Source organism: Sabethes cyaneus, chromosome 3 (assembly GCF_943734655.1).
Source record: "Sabethes cyaneus chromosome 3, idSabCyanKW18_F2, whole genome shotgun sequence".
NCBI lineage: Eukaryota > Metazoa > Arthropoda > Insecta > Diptera > Culicidae > Sabethes > Sabethes cyaneus.
Genome location: NC_071355.1, coordinates 62,136,288 through 62,158,230, shown reverse-complemented (window position 1 = coordinate 62,158,230; position 21,943 = coordinate 62,136,288). Strand labels below are relative to the sequence as shown.

General features: G+C 39.8%; 1 protein-coding gene across 4 annotated transcripts in view; it reads left to right on the top strand.

Moving 5' to 3' along the window:
• The window catches only part of LOC128741844 (neprilysin-2-like), a 49,546-nt gene that overhangs the window by 5,791 nt on the left and 21,812 nt on the right, over positions 1–21,943 (top strand). The gene's annotated exons all lie outside the window — the stretch shown is intronic.

Sequence of the window (21,943 nt, the reverse complement as noted above, 5' to 3'; positions counted from 1 at the left end):
ACCTGTCGTTCAAATACGGAAAGTGCACGTATATCTTCTGTGAGCAAGGTTGCAGTCTCGAGGTCCTAAAGGACTACCGGTTAGATTTGCGTTTTGTACATCGCCAGCTCTGTGCGGCGGCGTATACTCCTTCATCAAAGTGTCTTGCGGAGGAAAAAGTTAACTCGACATGCAGCATGAATGGGTCATTGAATATCCTTACTCGTATTGTTGTCGGCGATGCCCAGAGATCCCAAATATATGAACTCATCGACCACTTCACTGCCCATAAATGGAAGACAGTCACATCTGCAAAATCATGCAACTTCGAAAAACGCTGTTGAAACCGTGATAATTTTTCTTCAATATTGAATCGATTTTGAAAACAAATCGTCCAAATCGTTATAATATCACTTGAATATACAAAACAGAATACTTTTACAAGCAATTTGTTCACAAGCGACTTAAAATTTGTTACAAAACTTTGAAAAACTACCGAAGTTACTGTTATGCGTTTATTTGGGATTGAATAAGCAAGAATAAACGCATAACAGTCTCAGTCACAGCATGCGTTGATTCTTGGGTTGCCGGCGACTCGGCAGTATTTTCAAGACCACGTGTCATTGTTTTGATAATTTACGTGCTCGTTCAATTCAATTGTTCAAAATGTCCGCTTTGATTCAAATCTCTTCCTGTCCTTTTCTCCTTTTATTTGTAATTTGTTATCTTGAGTTTATAGTGGGGTCGCATGATGGGGTTTGTTCGACTCAGAAGCTGGTCGCTTTCCTGTGTGTCCGGAACACTCTCAGTCGTGTCCGAGTATGACCAATGTGATCCTGGACACTATATATGATAACAAATGAACTAACTCGAACTAGTTTTGCAATTTCGAGTACCAACTTAGAGATGTCACATGTTGTATATTAGTTAAATTCAGAAACTAATCCCCATAGAGGTATCCGGAACTTTCACGGACATGTTTAGATGTGGCCAATGGCGTCTTGAACACTTTATACGACTACCAATATTCTAGATTTGCAAATCCGTGAACTTATAGGTGTCACGTGATGGGTTTGTTGTGATTCAAGGTGCTTCTATGTTCAAGTTCCATATATTCCGGAACTTGTTCCCACTGTAACTACGGAACCTTTTATCCGATCCTAATTCTCCTCAATACTGTTCTAGGCCATGAAAACTTCCGTTTGGTAGTTGCTGCAGGCGAATCGGTCTATGCATTTCCCAAAAACAGATGCTTATTGATGTATTTTTACTACTGTGACTGTTATGCGTTTATTTGTAATATGGGACTGACATAGTTTGATATTTTTTTCAACATCTTGGGAACAAACATAACTTTTTTGTTTGAAATATTGAAAGAACAGTTAATTTAAAGATGATTCCCAGGTTTATCTCAAAAGTGGTGAAAAGTCAGATGGGACTGTTATGCATTTATGGGCAGTTCAAGTTAATCGTAGTCAATATTGATTATTAGCCCAATTCTCTTAGCCTTTGGCATAGATTTCCTATGCTGTGCCAAAGTTTCTTTAGTAACAACGTCGAGGTCGTCTGCGAGGCTTTGAAGTAGTTGACAATTATGCCTCTCGTTATGCCCCAATATTCTGCGCAAATCAAAGAAACACGAGAGCCATAGAACCGTACACGTAGCATATCACCAGCGCCGTAGCATGCAATTGGCCAGATTGGCCCCCTCCAAGGGCGCTAGCTCTAGGGGGAGCCAAAAACGGCCTGAACCTCAGTAAGGCACTTTCGAGTGTAGCGAAGTACTAGTTACTGGGAGTTGTACGAATCATCTTCGCCAAGGCCACCACAATGTCGCGCTATGACGCACTGGAAGCACGTTTAGAATCTGATCCAAAACCTGATACAAAATTAGGACCAAAACATGGTCCACAATCTAGTCCAATTCTGTTCCAGAATCTGATAAAAAAAATGTCGTGCGTAAAATTATCCAGGTTCAAAATACGGTCCAGGTCCAAAATCTAGTTTATAATCTGGCCCAGTTTGAGAATCTGGTTTAAAATTTGATCCAAAATCTTGACCAAATCTAATTAAAAATGTGCTCCAGAATCTGGCCCGGTCTCAAAATCTGGTCTTGGTCTAGTATGTGGTTCAAAATCTGGTCCCACATCCGATCAAGAAACTGATAAAAAATGTGGTCCAATATAAAAAAAAATGGTCCAAATTAGATTAAAATGTGGCTCAAAATTTGACCCAGAATCTCATGGAGGTTCAACATTCAAGTCAAGTCCAGTCCAGAATCTTAAAAATGTAGTCCAAGATATAGTTCAAATCTGTTCCAAAATTTGTTACAAAATCTGGAACAAAATTTGATAAAAAAAAAGTGGTCCGCAATCTTGTCCTGATGGTCCGGAATCTGGTTCAAAACCTGATCCAAAATCTGGTTGGTGGTTTTAAAACTCTAGTCTGTTCTGTTGTCGAATCTGTTCTAAAATTTTTTACAAAATTCGGAACAAAATCTGATAAAAATTGCAGTCCAGAATTTAGTGCAGGTTCTGAATCTGGTTGGTGGCTTAAAATCTTATCGGCAAGAACAAGGATTTCAGAATCGAGGTAATGATAAATTGGGTCTTCGCCAAGGGCGCCAATGTCAAACTGCGGCTCTGCATATCATTTTAGAATAGTTTTGATCAGGCGAGCTAGTTTATCTGTAAAGCCGCATTTTTGCATTATCTGCTCTGGCCAAGGATAAGTCGCTTAGAACACTCTATGCACCTTATTTGTGCCAATTTTGTTCATTGCATGGTTTATTGTGCCGGCAACGTGCCGATCACGTCAAACTTGTGCTGCTTTGTTCAGTTTGATAATGTCAAAAATTGGCAGAGATGCCGGAATCCAAAATTTTAGAGTTTGGATGTGCCACTTGGGTGCCACAGTGTGCAATAAATGTTCCGCAATTATGATCAACGAGCTCAACTGTGTAAGACATCGTTCGCTAAATAGTGCCTGGCACAACGTTCTCAGCGACTTTCCCCTTGGCTCTGGCTGAATAATGTTGTATTCCCAAGAATTCTGAAGGAATTGTGAAAAACTAATCCGTAGAGCGCAGGCTCTCGTGAAGCCCCTAGATGGAACAAACAAACCACACCTTTAATCCATTCATCGGATGTTTTCAACTCCTTTCAAATCCTGAACATTATCCAAGGAAGTGCCGTTACTAAAGTTCTGCCGAAATTCCATCCTTTCCAGCGACTGTATTAATCTTAATCTGTCCAATTTTTCGCCAATTCTATTAAGGCCGTCTCCATCTGTCTTCGAGTGTCGAAACGCCAGGCGGAAAGAGCTTCATGCAGTAGGCACACGCAATTCGCGGCAGCTGACAGGTTATTCAATTACTGAATGTTTAGCAGACACGGAAGGCTTCGCTGGAATTTGTAAATGAATTCGTTTTTGTTTATTGTTCGTTAGTCAAGTGATCTCCAGTTGGCCTTGTATTTGCGGAGGAACGTATCCCAAGTATCAACACATCCCAAACGTATGCCCAAGTAGATTTCCGCTGATAATACGCCTTTTAATCTCACGGCTGGTATTGTTGTTGCCAGTGAGCCGAGTTATATGAACTCCTCAGCTACCTCAAACTCATCCCCGTTGAATACCAGCGGGCCTCGTCTTTATCTTCAACCCAGCCTTCTCTGCTTCGCGTTTTAGTTTGGTGTACTGATCTTCCACTGCCGCAAATGTTCTGCCATCAGCATCCACGTCGTCAGCAAAGCAGATGAGTTGACTGATTTTATTGAAAATTGTGCCCCGTATTTCGGCAGCCACTCATCTTATAACATCTTCAAGCACAATGTTGAACAGCAGGCAGGAAACACCATCTCCTTGACGGATTCCCCTGCGAGATTCGAATGGGTCCGGCAACACGGTCGTCAGTCAAAATACCTCCGTCTTTATATCTGCAAATTTCAACCTGCTGCATAAAGCCTTTACAAGATTCGTTTAGTCTTTGATGAAACTTCCGTGTGTCGTGACAGCGGTACAGCTGCTCGAGTTCTTCGCACTCCTTCTGCTCCTGGTGGCGCTTCTTCTCCCGGAAGAGTTTGCTACCTCTGCCTCTGTTTGTATCGCTCAACATTCTGAAGGCTCTATGCAGCAATTGTGCCCACGTTGCGTACTTCTCATCCAATATCTGCTGGCACTCCTCGTCAAACCATTCGTTACGTCTACTCGGAGCCACACGTCAAAAACAGTTCTCCTCTCACTGTTAATGGCTGTTTTCGCGGCACTCCAACAGTCCTTAAGAGGGGCTTCATCCAGCTTTCGGCGACCAATACGATGGGTTAGAAGAACCCATCCTATTGCAAACAAAGCAAAGTTCAAATTTTTCTGTCCTGTTTATTGCTCTGAGGTAGAATCATTCCTGATCTACTTAATGTTCCATGTTGAACAGTTGACGTTGCCTCTAGATGCCTCTAGATGCAGGAAGAAAGCTTTATTCTCGTCAATGAGTCTAGCTTCCTGCAGGGAGTGCACGTTGACAATGCTGTAATTGAAGAAACGGTCTTTTACCCTCGCCAGACACATCCTCTCGTTGGTCAACATGTGCAACACGTGACATACCATTGTTTCCTGATGTATCCTAGTAACTATGGTAACGTATCACAAAGATTCAGGTAGCGACTGGTGCAACATTGAATAACAATTAACAACACGTCGCATTTGAACAAGCTTTTTATGGAAGCAAGAAAGCTAATCTACTATAAAGTTTTGGTGTTAGTTCTGTTTAAAAGTATTTAAATACACTTGCAATGTTAAAAACTAAATTTGAAATTATATAAGTCTTCACTTGAGCCGACGCCGATTATCTACCGTTACTACACAAAATGTAAATTCTACGGTACTAAAGGGTGTCCCACTTCAAATTTGCTCCACGGAAGAAACGCTGTAGAAAATTATCCATTCTGTATTTTCTTTTGAAAATTTGAGTAGAAGTAATTTAGAGTGTATTGTTTACACTCTATTTTTATCGCGGTCAGTTTTTCGAAAATTGAAAAAATGGCGTCACTGGAAAAGCAACGTTGCGAATTTATTTTGCGCAAGCACCTGGAAAATCCTCAAGGCGGACTTCCGGCAGCTTCCGGGGCTACTGTACTTCACCACCAAGCACAAGTTTGATGTTCCGGAGGAAGTAAGGATTCAGAAACTTTCATAGTTTGCTAAGAAATACATTATTTGGCCAAGAAATACATCATGTGGCAAACGGAGTGCGCCGTTCGTGACTACCGGGACTGTAAACGGCCAGATCTACCTCAAGGAGTGTCCACAGAAGCATTTGTTTCCTCTGTCGAAGCAACTCAAGGGCCCTACGATCTTCTGGCCGGATCTACCTTCGTGCCAATATTCAAAGGATGTATTGGAGTGGTACGAAGCCAACGAAGTCATTTTCGTACCCAAGGACGTGAACGAACACCCTTTACACAATGTGAATCCCAGTGTGATTTAAATGTTTATTTTTCAACCATTTACTTGTACTAGCGATCTTGTTGATGACAAGCACCGTTCACAGTGCAAAACAATATAAGCAGGAATTCCAATCAGTATAAATATTTAAGTGAACCGCCTCAGCGCTGCTATTACAAAGCAATTTATTTAAGAGAAAATTGTAAACAAAATTAATTGGAAATGGCCACAGTGCAAAAAAGACTAGAAAATGCATCTATTTCTGAAAACTGTTTCAAAATTACAGTTAATATTCACTCCGCAATTCGTCTCTATCTGTCAACATGCAAAGCAATCAATCATAAATGTTTTTGTTTTGCCGTTACTTTAATGAATCTCAACCGTTATGTTTATCCTTTCCTTCAAGATAACATGTACAGAATCTGAAACGATACGGTCAAACTTATGAGCGACTAATTGTATTAATTGCTGTGTGTCACTTCTTTCAATTTAAGCTTCTTTGACTGTATAATACAACCAAAACAAAACTTGATGTGGAATTTGATTTATTGCCCATTCTATTATTCGATAGGTACCGAATGAAACGATTTTAGAAATTAATTCCAGTTGTAATCTAAGCCTAGGCCGCCGTAGGCATAGGTTATTCACATTGCACACTAATCCATTCAGCACCGGCGAGAATTCCAGCCATTTCCACCAAGAAATTCTTTTCTTCAGTTTCACCAACGATACGCTCTTGCGAGGCACAGTGTGTGGAAATTAGGCCTAGCTTGTTTTATGTTTCGGAGCGACTACATGCAACACACAGGCCCTTCTTGATTTATGCTTCACTAACCAGCGTCATCAGCAGGTTCCCAGCTTGGCCACCTGTGCGTCAGCCAAAATGTCTCTGAAGGTGAGATATACCTACTATGTTTAGTACCTATATGGAAAAACCGGTTTCCGACGGTCAATGATGGCATGCGGTTCGACCCGACAAACGCAAATGGGCATACCGGGCGGGTACACATTGACGCGCGGGAATGTGTGGTTGTGTGATGGTTTCGAAGAAGTTCAGCATCATCAATTTGTACGCTTTTTGTACCACCAAATGGAGATAGCAGCGTTTGCCATCCGGATGTGACAGACAACGACGAAACAGGTGATTTCATTGGGCAAATTGTGCAACCACCGTAGCGCGATTGACCGATTACGCTCGATCGAAATGATTTTAAATGGTAGCCAGATTTGATTACAGAGCGCAAGCGACGCTTTCCTAAAAGCTTTTTCATTTATGTTGATTGATGAATTCGTCAAGTCGCTCTGACATTTTAGAATTTTTGCAGGTATCAAAGTTAACGGATATTTCGTTAAAAGTTTATTTTTACTGACTATGCGACATACGTAATAAAACTTTTCTGTTTTGCATGGGAATGATATGTTTTTTGAAAGGCAGCAACCAAATTTCTTGATTATGGATTGAACCGGGCTGACGATGACGATAACTAAATCAAAACAACCAAAGAGGATCCTTCAGATCCATCAATCCATCATGACTTTATCCGTTAGATATCTACGTATAAACACCAACTAATTTTTTAATAAGATAATATTAATTAGAACTTCCCAGTTGGCCTCGAGGTAAGACGCTGGTCTAATAAGCCAGTCGTCGTATGTTCGAATCTCGGCTAGGTGACGCTGTTAGAGTCAATAGGATCGTAGCACTGACCCCTGTATTCTAACAGCTGGTTGCGAAGTCTGTCGTAAAAACAGAAGGTCAAATTTCGATAACGGAATTAGCATCCAGGCTTTGCTAATTAGAACGCTTCAATGTCGTTCAGTCTTACAGTTTTACAAAATCTATGAAAAAAAATCCTTCTGCGTTATAATTGAGTAAATCGCTTATATTTTAAAATGTTTCTTGCATAACATAATACACAATTGGTACATGATTCAATCGTGATATGAACATCGCCGGAAATCGAAATTAGCAAGCTAAATACAAGTCGAGTAGTTTGGTCGGTACATATACCAACGTCGACAATAAATATATAAATAAACCGAGCGATCCTATCGTACACATTTTCCGGTTCCAGATGTATCAATAATCTGTCCAGTAGAAAGCGGAATAAACTAGTTCTTTTAATCATCGATTGAGGCAGTTTGCCCGTTCAGAAACATTCAATTCAACCCATTCAATTGTTAAATTATGATCCCGAGAGTGTCTGGTGGAACGAATATGTATGTTTAATTTAAAAGTTTTGACGTTGAACTTTTAATATTTGCTTTTAGTTCTGAGGAATTTCTTGAAGTAATTTGAAATTGTTTTCATATTTATGATAGGTCACGTGTGGAACACTTGACCTTCGTCATCCTACCCTTATCGTCATATGCCTGATGACGAAAGAAAAAATTACTGTTACATAGCATTGCGATAATAACGTAGATTGTCTGGAAGCTCACGTCCATGTCCTTTCTCAAGGAAACACAAGCGTTGGGGGTAGCGAACAAAAATAAAAACATTTCGAATTCAAATCGCATCCAAATAACACCAGCAGCACACTCGAATACGACGGATACGTGTTCGTTGCCAAGCCAATGAAAATGCGATAAATGATCAACCTTGCTGGAACGCTCTGTCGCAACCCTATTGGAAACGGAAATCATTTACTTCCCGCCGGACGAAACGACAACTTAATGCAATGCAGAAAAGCTTCCTTCAGCAAATGGCATTTGTATGTAAATTCATAAAGGATAGCATTCTTGTTTCCTACTAGAGCGGTACTCTAGTGAAAATGATTGAAGTATGTGAAAAGTTTACACAATCCATAACACAAGATGTTGATATGGATAGACAGACACCCATCTTACTTGAAACAGGGCAACCAATTGTGAAAATTTTTCTCTGAGCAAAATAGCTTATTAATAACGACGGAATGAGCGCACTTTTTGGCATTTTTCATCACTTTACAATTTGTTGGTGATTCATCGTTTGCAAAGAAAACAAAAACTATTATTTGCACGTTTTCATTCAATTTTACAGCAAACTGGAGTATTGTACTACGATCTGAAAAAATTTTTCAAACAACTTGTCGGTTGTTCGCATTCAAAGCGAAAAACCTTGATCAAACTTTACCGCAGCGAGTATTTATGTGAGCAAAAGAACAGCGGCCGGCATTGTATGCATGCGAATTATACACCCTGTATTAACACCGAGTTGAAGGAAATTTGTTATTCATACCCAGACTTCAGCAGCACCTTCATCTGCCGAATTCTTACCGACAGACTCTTCGTTAAGTAAGCGATTGGTATCAATAAAAAAATTGTCTTTGTTATTTATTTATATTATACTGACGCTGAAGGATACAATTTTAAGTCTAGCTTTAATGTATAATGTAGGCGTACACGTTCGACAAAAGTTACTGGTTCTTCATTCTTTTAGAAGTTTCAAAATTCTTAAGCCAGATGACACTCTCGAGGATATCTGCAATTTGATTGCTGATCATTTTTCTAATGTGCTAACAGCTGATTCTGTCAGTGAGCAATTTATAATCTTGGCACTAAGATTCGTGCCCATCGAGGCTATTGACGTCAGAGCTATTAGCTTTACTATCGAAGACGTTCTATCCGCCATTCGGAAACTAAAACCTTCTGTAGCAATCTATAATATTCCCCGTACCTACATAAAAAAAGAAACCGACGTGACATCACTAAAGGTCCAAACACAATGCATACGGAATTTACTACGTTGCGGCAATTTGACAGTTTTTCTTTGGGTTTTCTGTCAAACATCCGCAACGTAGTAAAATCCGTATGCATTGTGTCTGGACCTTAACTGCTGTGAGTCGTGGGATCACCTCGCTGTATGCCGGATTCAAACTTTTGGTAGGAGACGTACGTTTTGCAGTCAAATCATACATTTCACCTTTCACCTATTCAGCATGGTTTCTTCAAAAAGCGATCAATAGACACAAATCTCGTTGAATTGTTGCATCGTCGCTCTGCATCAATGCTTTTCAAGATGGATACCAAATAGATACCATTTACACCGGCCTTAAAGCAGCTTTCGACCGTGTTGATCAACAATTATTGTTGGCTAAAATCAATCGCTTAGATGCTTCGACACATTTCGTAGGATGGGAGAAGTCCTACCTAGTTAATCGCAAATTAATTATCTAATTTGGTTCATGTCAGTTGTACAGCTTTGCTAACATTTCCCTGTGGAGTACCACAGGGAAGTAACCTGGGACCGTTACTATTTTCATTTATTTTAAATGATATTTGCTCGTTGATACCAGATGTTTGTAAACTTGCGTATATGCGGATGACCTCAAAATCTTTATCGTCGTGAAATCAATTGAAGAATGCAGGGAATTACGGCTTATGCAATTGTTTGAGAATTGGTGCTGCTGGAATCCACCGGAAATTATCCCCGTCCATAGAGTTAAAGTGATGAAAGACCTTGAAGTGTTACTAGACTAGCGGTTCTCTTTCAGAAATCATTACTCGAGCATCATTACCAAAACTAACAGAAACTTAAATTTTATATCCAGAGCTGCTAGTGCTTTCCGAGATCCCTATTGCCTGTCATCATAATTTTACGCCCCTGTTCGTCCGGTTCAATGTATGTTCAAAAATTAGTTCAATAGTATGGAGCCCTTACACAAACCAATGGGTCACTACGGTTTCTAAAGTTTTTTCTGAGGCTGCTTCCGAGATATCCCGAGACTGTTAAGGGTTACCCGACACACCTGCCGCCGAATGAAGATCACGGTCGTCTGCTCAGATCGGAATAGATAGTTTACACTTACTTACCCGGTTCTGTAAAGAAGAAGAATAGGGCTTTCAAATGGAGCAATAATTTTTTGGCGGCCATCTTGGATTTGATCGCCATATTGGATTTTATCAATAAATCGCCGTTTTCACAATCAGACTCCCAACCGATTTTCGTTTTAAGACCATCATTGAAAATACTACAAGAAACATTCCTAAAATTAGGTGTACAATGGCATTAACTGAATAAAGCCACCAGTTGTCTGTAGCAAAGTTCACAATTTTCATATAATTATTGTGATAGTTCCAACATTTGCTATGAAACAAACTACAAACGACACAGTTTTGTAAATGGCAGAGATAGGGCTTATAAATGAAGGGAAAAAAATTGGCGGCCATCTTGGATTTTACAATAAATCGCCGTTTTCGCCATGATCCCCCAACCGATTTCAATTTTAAGATATCGTGCTCACCGCTAGATGCCTTATTTTAGGAGAGTTCCAGGAGATTAACTATAGCATAACTATAACTTTTTTCAAAAACAAAATATGTTAAAATTCAGCCAAAAGCTACTGTAAGATGCCTACAAATTTTTTCTTTAATCTGTTAAAAAGTTTTCTCAGGAAAATTTCTAGAAAAATCCACTTTTTAAGGCTCCTAACTGTGTATAACCCCTTAATGGCACTACACATCTGATTTGATGAGTGTTTCTTGTAGTATTTTTTCTCAGCTTTCCAATGATGGTCTTAAAACAAAAACCGGTTGGCAGGCTCATTACGAAAACGGCGATTTATTGGTAAAATCCAATACGGCGATCAAATCCAAGATAGCCACCAAAAAGATTTTTGTTCCATTTTCACTGGATTTTCACTGTTCTTCTACTTTACAAAACCGGGTAAATTTTTTGTTGATTCATTTCAAATTTATGAAATTACTTATGATACCTATAGATCCCAAGGCTTGCTGAAAATTCAAATTTGTTTGAAACAGTTAGGTATTAAACGTAGTAACCAGGTAACGAGGTATTAAAAATGTAATCCCCATTTTTAACCATTTTCAATCAATTAAGGGTAAAAGTTCCAATACTTGAAGACATCGTGTCAATAGTGGCCCCGTTTCAACGAGAATAACTCTATATTTTAACATTTTTAACATATACACATTTTCTCTGAAGACTATTTGTTGTTAGGACGGATATTTAATAAATTATAAAATATTTGAAAAAAATACATATAAAAAAAACCAGTGAACACCCCAAAATATATGTTATGAAGAATATGTTCAACACAAATTGAGTTGATATATTACAGGTTGTAAAGTCTGGTTGTACAATGTAGAACTAAAAGTACATTGAAAACTGATTCAGTCTCGCTATTTTCATTTACCTAGTCTTTTTTTTCAAACTACGAAAAGTGAGTGACCTTTATGCGTATGTTGAAAGCCTTCTTTAGAGCTCCTGGTTTGCCTATTTCTTTTATTATATTGAATCCATCAGAAATCAATAAATAATCGTAATATGACTTACTTTACACCATACGTATTGCAGTGAGACTGTTATTGCTAATATTTCAAAAACTTGACTGCCTACCGTAGATCGTAAATACAAGTCCCCCAACGGGGTTGACACGTAAGCTAGCACGGTTCGAGGTGGGAAAAACGACAACGATATGACATGCGAAAACATAAACACACTTTTCCGTATCGGCGACAGCACGAGAGCGAGAGCTAGCTAACCTGGCGCGATGCGAAGAGATGAAAATCGTATCAATGGGGTAGGTAAGGGTTGCGTTGCTGCCAAGTCTACATGAGTAGTAGAAGTTAGCTTACTAGCTACTCTGCCTGCCGTTCGCTACAACTGGTGGTGCTAATCTCCGGTAGGACTGGCGCACCCGGAAGAACCAACGTGATAAAGCAATAAAATTACAGGTTCACCGATGTTGGTTGCTGCTACATTACATCTCTAGTAGAGGTATCACGAACGATGGTTCAAACATGGAACCCCGAACGGATACCGAAAAGCAGTCCACATCCACCGAGCGGCGGTGTTATGCATTATACTTGATTTACCTTTTCCCATCAATTGGGAAGCCAATGTTAAATGACTTAATGATGGGCTGGGAATCGGTTATTAGTGCAGCACCGTCCTACAATACACTTTACTGGTAGGTCCTATATATCGTGTTATGAAATCTAATATTATCATATCATTATTTTTAAGTATTTTCCGAAGTGCTCGCAAAATTCATCGTTATGCCGAGCGATTGGGATGAAATTGAATTTTCTCTCTCGTGAAAGCAAGTGTAACGGCTTACTGCACTGAGACGACAGATTTCCCGATACTGATGTGACATACCTTGCGCGGTGAGACGTCGTTGTCATTGATTGATTGAGGAAATGACTAATCTTAGGCATGAGTATATGGCAAATGGAACATTTTTGTTTGTAAGTAAATTTCCTTTAATAGTAAATCCCCGGAACGCAAAAGTAGTATATCTAAATGGTACGTTTTAAGTATTATTATGTTTATGCAATTCGGAAAAGATTTTGGAGCGCAACGACTTTTTATGAAATTTGTTAGACCACGCCCGACGTGAAAGATAAACTTATTTGGTTCACTGTATGTAATGAATAACAGTCAAAGTACAGTACTAGAAGAATGAAGCAAAGTTTTTAATTGAGATTGATTGAAATCAGTAATTTTCTGTTATTTATTATTGAAGACCTAAGTGATGATGCGTGCTGTCTAGCTTGCATTCGAAAACAGGTTCGATAAAATTGCAGATTATATCGCTAGCTGATCGTTAGCCCCCTCTGGTTAAACCTCAGTTCTCTCGTGGATCAGGTTCTTCTTATGAAATTCAAAATACGGTAAACGTGTGTTATTATTTATTCATTCGTCACTTGTTTGTGGGTCACCAACAGCGCGATCATTAATATCAGGCAGAATATATTATAGACGCTGTGGCTGCGATCGATTATACTGGTTGACACGCTGTTCGATCTCCAGCTAAATTTACGAAAAAGATCGATAGGCAGGCTTTTTTTTTGTTTTTTCAGAGTTTAATCCTTATCAATCGGCAGAGTTCGAAGTAGGTAGTTTGATGTTTTCGACCAGAGTAATTGGACGTAAAGCATTGAGAAAGAATACTAGAAAATCAAGACGATAGCCCGTTTAAACCGGCTTAATCCAATTTATTTATGATCAAAATAAACAATCATCATAGAGTTAAGGTAAAAACTTTATTGGTTCTTCGGTCACTAAAATTAGAGAGTTGAGTTTTCAGTTTAAGAACAATAAATATGAAGTTTCGCTCATTTCATTAAAACGTGTCCATAATGCTACCGATTATTTGCTTGCATTGGAAACGAGCATCATATAGCAGCTGATCACTAAGCACTAGCCTCGTTCATGCAACACCATACGAAGCACTGTCAAATAAGTGAAACCAAATAAACCCAACTGCTTAACCCAATTGAAAACTAGGCTGAATAAACGAATTCACTATTTGGTAGATTTTCCCCATGCTATGCTGCAACCTATCGACTGCTACAAAGTTGTTTGTAAACCAGCCCTAGTGCCTATCCCTCGACAATCGCTAAAGTTAAGAATAAAACAGAGCGCGTGTGCATATGCCTCGGTAGGTATTCGAATAGAAATTATCAATAGTCAAACATTTGCATTTTGTTCGATAAGCATTCTGCAGTCAAAGCGCAAACACTTTGTACTTGCGCATTTAGCTAGTGTGGAAATGCATTTTTGCGTTCTTCACCAAAGAAAAGCTGCAGTTTCGCTCCAAAAGTTCAACGCTCCAGGACAATTGTACCTATCTATATCTAACAAGTCACACAGTTTAGGAATACCAGGAGAGCCTTTCCACAGCTTTGAAATATTTTTAATTCAATCCTAATCGTCATATTTATAAACTGGAACCCAGATTTTTGAACCGAATTCTCATATCGAAAAAAAAAAACTGCAAATTCAAACGAAACAATATCCAAATAATGCTTCCGTCCTATTTCATTCTTCCGTTAGTAATGGATAGATGGCGATTACAAGATTTTTAATTTTGAAAATCGCTGCTATGGGCATCTAAACCATTTTATCCTAATAAAAGTTGTTTATTAATACAATAGCACACTTACGATACTTTTAGTTATAACAATTTATTAACGACTCGAATTAGTCATATAACAGTCAGGTGTATAGTTTTATAACAAGTATGTTACTAGGGTAGATATAATGGGTGATACCTATTTGGTCAAAAAAGAATGCGGGTAAATTATAGATAACAGAATGAACACAGATAAACAACTGCGGTTAGGTACCGAAAAACAGGAAACTGCAACAAGCAGAATGTTGTTTGAAAAATGAAATATTTATATTACAAATGTAATAAAAAATACTGCCATCGGATTCTGTGCGGCCACCTCCACTTTGTTCTGCAGAACACCAGGTTGTCTTAAACTGCTTCTTTTTTCAAACAGTTTTTGAGTCTTCTTTAGGTTCTTCATACCAAGGCCAGCAAAAACAGTACGGAACAATCGTGTTGTTCCAGAAGAGGTTTCTGGAAAATGTGCAGAAGATGGTTCCGGTTGTAATGAAAATGTCGCTTCTCAATCCACACCTACAGACAGCCTACCAATTTAGATATTTCTCAACGAACTTGGACAGTTTCATATACTTGAAAATTTCTTCCAGCTTTCCCTTTGTGATCGACGTTATAAACTTCTGCCCAGAAAGCTGTTTGAAGTCTGCCTTGACGTTGCGTTGGCCTCGTCGTCCAGCGCTACACAATCGGACTTTGTCGGTACTGTGGTGCACAACTTCCAAGATCCTTGGACATCGTGTACTCCTCACCAGATCTCGCTTCACCTAGTCTAATACCATCTTCGTTTGCTGTCTTATTCCTATCGGATTTGAAGCGAACACCATCTTTGCAGGGCAGTTGTCCGCCATTCTTGCAATATGTTGTCGCCATTGTCCCCCGTTACCAGTGAACCAAGGTAGACAAGTTCATCGACTACTCCAAACTCATCACCTTCGATCGTTACATTGTCTGATTTGGTGACCTCCAGGTGTACTTGTGTAGAAGTCTGTGTTGAAATAAAGTACTACGTACAGCCATGTTCTTGGAAGGGGCAAAGTCGAAAAATTTTAGGTCCATTTCATTGGTCAGCTGGCGTGCGCTGAACCATCCAATTTCCGGTTTGTGTTTCTTCTCCTGGTCAGCGGTTATATTCACTCTCCAACTGTGCGTAGAATTTATCCTCGTTGCCATCGGTACTTCTGAGGTGAGGGCTGTACACTTTGATGATGCTTATACTGAAGAACTTACTTACTTACTTAGGTGGCTTGCTGTCCTAAGACAAAGCTTGTTGAACAAAGTTTTTCCATGTAACTCGGTTGAGGGCTACCGCTCTCCAATTCCTCCGGATCCTCCGGACCTTCTGGATACTGGGTTCACCATAGAGCTGTACGAGTTCATGGTTCATCCTCCGCCTCCATACTCCGTTCTCCTGTACGCCGCCGAAGATCGTTCTTAGCACTCGTCGTTCGAAAACACCGAGCACTCGCAGAAAACCGGTCTAATAAGCCTCTTGTACAGGGTGCACATTGTACGGGGACTTAGTCTGCTCGACCGCAATTGCTTGTGGAGCCCATAGTAAGCACGACTTCCGCTGATAATATGCGTCCGAATACATAGTCAAATAGTCAAATACGTCGACTACCTCAAACTCATTGCCGTCGATCAATATACTACTGTCCAAGCGGCGCCGTTCGACCTCGGTTCCGCTGGCCAGCATGTACTTTGTTTTAAACGTATTTACCTTTAATCCAATCTATTCTGCTTCGCGCTTTAGTCTGGTGTACTGTTCAGCCACCGCCACAGATGTTCTGCCGATAATATCCATGTCATCGGCAAAGCAGACGAATCGACTAGATTTGTTGAAGATCGTGCCCCGCATGTTGATATCCACTCAGTTCATAGCACCTTGTAGCATGAAAGACCATCACCTTAACGAAGTCCTCTGTGTGATTCGAATGAACTTGACAATCCACCCGAAATCCGAGCACAGCACCATCCATCATAGATTTAATCAGTTTGATGAGCTTCTTGGGGAAGCTGGTCTCATCCATGATTTCCCATAGCTCTTTCCGGTCGATTGTATTATATGCGGCTTTGAAGTCAACGAACAAATGATACGTGGGAACTCTGTATTCACGGCCCTTTTGGAGGATTTCTGTCGTATGAAAAACAGAAGGTCAAATTTCGATAACGGAATGAGCACCCGGGCTTTGCTTTTTGCTTTTTGAAGGATTTGCCGCAGTGTAAATATTTGATCCGTTGTAGACCGACCTTCGACGAAGCCGGCTTGATAAGTTCCCACAAATATGTTTGCAATTAGTGATTAGTCGGCGGAAAATGACACATTTCGGCTCGCGGCACAAAGCCGTTGCGGGATCCGTTCAGTTTCTGGTAGAACTTTCGCGTTTCCTGAGAACGATGCAGCCGCTCCAACTCTGCATATTCCTTCTGTTCCATGCAGCGCTTTTTCTCCAGAAAGATTTGGTTTCGCTGCGTCTTCTTCTGTTTGTGTCTTTCCACGTTCTGATGTGTGGCACTGCGCATTTTGGCAGTCCGCGCAGCGTTCTCCTTATCCATCACCCTCCTACATTCATCGTCAAACCAATCGTTCCGCTGATTCCGGGCCACATGCCCGATGGAGCTCTCCGCTGCATTGCTGATGGCTGTTTTGATAGTGTTCCAACAGTCCTCGAAAGAGGCTTCGTCCAGCTCGCCCTCTTCCGGCAGAGCAGCTTCGAGTGAATGCGCGTAGTTTGCTGCGACGTCTGGCTGCTTCAGCCGCGCGAGATCTAACCGAGGCTGGCGTCGGTACCGAATGTTTTTCACAACGGAGAGTTTTGGGCGCATCTTAACCATCACTAGGTTGTGGTCCGCGTCAACGCTTCGATAGGATCTGACGTCGATAATGTCTGAGAAGTGCCGACCGTCGATCAAAACGTGATCGATCTGTGATTCTGTCTGATTTGCTGACCTCCAGATGTACTTGTGATGGATTCTGTGCTGGAAAAAGGTACTACCTGCGGCCATGTTCTTGGAAGCGGCAATGTCGATAAGTCTTAGGCCCATTTCATTGGTCCGCTGGTGTGCGCTAAACCTTCTGATCATCGGTTTGTATTCCTCCTCGTGGCCGACCTGAGCATTGAAATCCCCGATGACGATCTTGATATCATGTTTTGGGCAGCGGTCGTATTCACTCTCCAACTGTGCGTAGAATTTATCCTCGTCGCCATCGGTACTTTTGAGGTGAGGGCTGTACACATTGATGATGCTTATGATGAAGAACCGGCACTTGATTCTCAACTTCCACATTCGAGGATTGATTTGCCACCACCAAATCACCTGTTTTCGCATCTCCCCCATCACGTTTAAAGCTGTTCTCAGCTCGTGTGTGTTGTCGGAACTCTGGTAGATGGTATATCCATCTCTGAATCTACGTACCGTTGAGCTCTTCCAGGTTCCAGCACACCTTCAGCAGCTCTACGACGTTGAGCGTTGAGATAGTCGTTTTTCGTCCGTGGGTCTATTTCGATTGTTCCAGTCCGAATTTCCTTGTTCTTCATTCACTGCTTAATATGCTTTCGTGGCAAGGCCTGCAGTACCAATCTCCTGTTTCGCCCGGAGGACCAACGAAATTCGAAAGATCCCTTCTTCCCTGTCAGCATACGACCTTGGCTTCCACTGGGGTTGGTTACCCGATCTCCACCAATGTTGCTCGTATCCTGGCTGGTACCACGAGGAGATGGAGGTAGCAGTTGTTAAAGAAGAGGCTGTGAACCACTGTAGGGTCTATTTTATACGCATTATGCAGTCGTTTACCAGCCAAAGCATAACAAGCAGACATTCAAAGCTCGATAATTGAGGGAATTTTTCACCCAAAAAACTAGTAATTCTGAGATGTTCTACTACACGGGTAGAAATTTGATCTCTAAAACGAGCAAACTCATGATTCCCGGTTTCTTGCTCATGATTTATGAAAATACACCATGAATAAAAAATCATGATATCACGAGCTTCTTGCAGTACAACACAATGCAAAATCATGAGCTATTATTCATGATTTTGTGCTGTCTGATATGGCAGTTCATTCATGATTTGACATGAATTCACATTTCATGATTTTATGATTTCATTCATGGCACCGGAATAAAATTTCTTTCCGTGTACAAAACACAAATCGGTGTTCTACAAATCTGACCACATCCTTTATTCAATCGAAGTTTCATGTAAACATGTACTTCTTTTTGTGTGAAATAGTTACATGATTTTCGCGAAAATTGTGTTTGCAGCTAGTTGTCTTGTAATTGAGGCAAAAGTCCATGTATTTCAGTGAATTTTGTCGTACTCATAATAATATATCTAAAATTATTGGATACAGATGCATCTAACATGGATAAAATAAATTTCGGTGGTGCATATCGACGTTTACGGATCTTTACTAACGTTTGGTATCGTAAAAAAGTTTTACCGAACGCTCGGCTGTCCAAACCTCGGCAAAATTTTGCTGACTTCGGAGCTTTTTTTAAGTGTGTGCGAATTCCTAATCAAACAGGACTTAATTATTTAAAAAAAACTATCAAGAAAGCAATTAATACAATGTAAGCACTAACCACTTAATTGCTTTTCTGTCTATACTGCAAATACAAACTAAGTACTAATAATTGGCAGATGGCCTTTCCCATAAAGTACAGCCATAATTCATTTCGAATATAAGCTATACATTTTAAGAGCAATAAAATTTATTTGTTTTGCCCATTAGCAATTAAAACAATATTTAATAGCTAATTTTAGTCTTGTGGGGGTAAAGAAAATTTGACGACCAGTAGTCGTTAAATTGTTTTTCCGCAATAAACAATGTAGGTACCGATAAATGACATTAAACTTCGTACTGTAAAAAAAATAACAACGATGATTAATTTCTAACTTGGCATGTTTTGATATCAATAACGTTTGTTTTTCTCGTCTGGAAGCGGTTGAAAAATTTGTTTTAAAAATTAACCTCCGCCTAGCATGACGTTGTTCAACGGTATATCAGACGTCCGTCTAGCATGTTGCGTTTCTGTCAAGCAAAACCAAACCGGGCGAAGGCGTTAATGGGTATTTACATTCCTGATAATTTATGCAGCAGGGAAAATGTCACTGCCAACAACGGTTCCGACCCCTGGCATACAAACTACATATCTGCCCTCGAGACAGTCGATCGCGTTCGTTCATCCTCGATCGCCTCGTTGCCGCGACTGTTTGTCTAACTTTGTCTCACGCGTGCGCCGATATGTTTTGTCGGCGAACGGAGTGCGTCAGATGCTGGACACAAATCTTGCTAATTTATGGGACTACCATCTACTAGCCGAACGGCAATGCAAAAACGGAAAATTGAGCACATGTTACAGCTGCCGTTGGAGTACGGGAGACAAATACAGTTTCACCGTGTATCCATTGGGTTCACTTTCAGGTGTATCCGACAATGGAGAATACATAGTTGACGAATAGAAAGCTGAGCCAAATCCTGAAACATTCTGCGTTTCACAAGGATTTCACAAGCAGTAGCATTGTGCCTTGGAATAAATTGCAGCAGCAGCTTCCCCTCTAGGTGAAATAATATTTCGCTGTACAATTTTTTCGTTGCTAGGGTTAAGAGGTAAGCCAACTCTGACTGTGGCAACAATTTACATATAATTCACACGTTGTCATACCGGTTCTGTTTATTTCACGTCAGGTACAAATTAAAATTCAATATTTTATAATTAACCTGTAGGTTTTCTGGTGGGTTAATAATAAATGATTTCACCTAGCCTCTAAATGTAAATACTGTCAAGTTTTTTCTAAATTTATTTTGTAAGTTTAGTTTAGGTACTTCATTAACTGGATACAGTCTGGGCACAGACCTTTCAAAAGTACGGTCTTGTCTGAAAAATCAATTCAACAATATTTTCCCCCGCTTGGGCAACGAGGAACATTCTTCAAACTTACTAAAGGTAGCCTAAATGAGACCCTTTGATCTCCACGACGATGAAAAACTCTAAAGAAAAGTCGGATAAACTTCATGTAAATTTTTTAGACTATCTTTTAGTCTACTATCTTTCAGACAAAACTCTTGAAAGAAAAATCAACGAGAATGGTTGTCATGCATATTTGGCCTGAACACTTCCACGCACCATCTATGTTGAAAAGCGCCACTTTGACGAATACGGAGACATTCCCAACCAACAATAAATTTGAAATGACTGTTACAGCGTACGACGAAAGGGAGAATGAGTACGGTCAAATTGGGAAGTTCAACTTTTGAACACTTGTTGCAGCAATGGATAACGTGACGAATATTGGCCTTGATCTAAACCATTTGCATAGCCCTACAAAAAAGTCCAAAGGTGTTGAATTGAATGACCAAAAACATTCAGAACAGGATCCATTATGTGAAATTATTCATTTGCCGAATGTTTCTTTAAATAAATTATTTGTTGCACGCATAGTGTGGCATGTTGCACCGTGTTGCTGAAACCACAACTCCTCAACGTTTAGGGCACTCTATTCTAGTACAAAAAAGTCTGTGATCATGGCCCTGCTGGGTTTCACCATTAACTGTTATATTCCGTCCACCATTATTAAAAAAATGAACCAATTAGTAAAGCGGTCCATGAACCGCACCAAATAGTGACTTCTTCAGGATGCAACAATGTTTCTCTAATGACACGAGGATTCATTTCACTCAAAACGCAGTAGTTTTACTTAATGACGCATCCAATTAACTAGTAATGAGTTTCATTGCTGAAAGGTGTTCGATCAATGAACTACGATATTTAAAATTTATACTAGTAAAAGCGTTACACATGTTAGTTCTTTGATATACCGAGATATATATTTTCTACATTTCACTAAACTATGAAACAAAAGGTATCACCAACTGACCCAAGATATATGTTGGAATGCATACTAATCAACATTTCTCACCTTTCACGATCGTAATTCGGTTCGCTCCAAATCGAAGCCACAGTGGATCATCATTTCAAATTGTGTCGATTGACGTCAATGCAGATTTCGAACCGAATCGTTGCGATATCGGCCGGTAAAATGCTCTGCATCAGTAGCGAGAAGTAACACAGAAAGGAAGTTTTCTTGTATTTTTGTTACTTGCTGACTGTCCACATACCTATTGTTGGCAAACCTTGATTATTTATTGCGGATATCTACCCATAAGCATGCTTCAAGCGATTTAGATAATCTGCTAAATGCATTTTCTCTGTTTGTATGTACATATTTTTTCTGAATTAAAATGATTAGCAAGTAGAAAAAACAATAACAAAATAAAGTGTTTGCAACACGATAATTCTGACAACTAAGAAACTTTCTCAGCTGATAAAATTTCAACCGAAAACACTCTCAAGCAAACGTTGTAATTTCAAAACAATTAAGGTAGCGCTTTCTCTGGCATTTTCAATACTAAAAAGACAAGAAAATAATTATCTACTAGGAATGATAAATATTTATATAAGAGAGATACCTCTCTCAGTTGACAATTTAATCAGATACGTACTAATAGCCTTGATATTCAGTTCAAGTGCAGTATACCTGCGTTCAATGTAGGTGAGATAATATGCATGCATTGCTGATTCTACTTGTGATTGTGACATGCTAGTAGATTCATAACTTTACTGAAATGACATCGATATAGGCAGTACTGTTCCCATGTT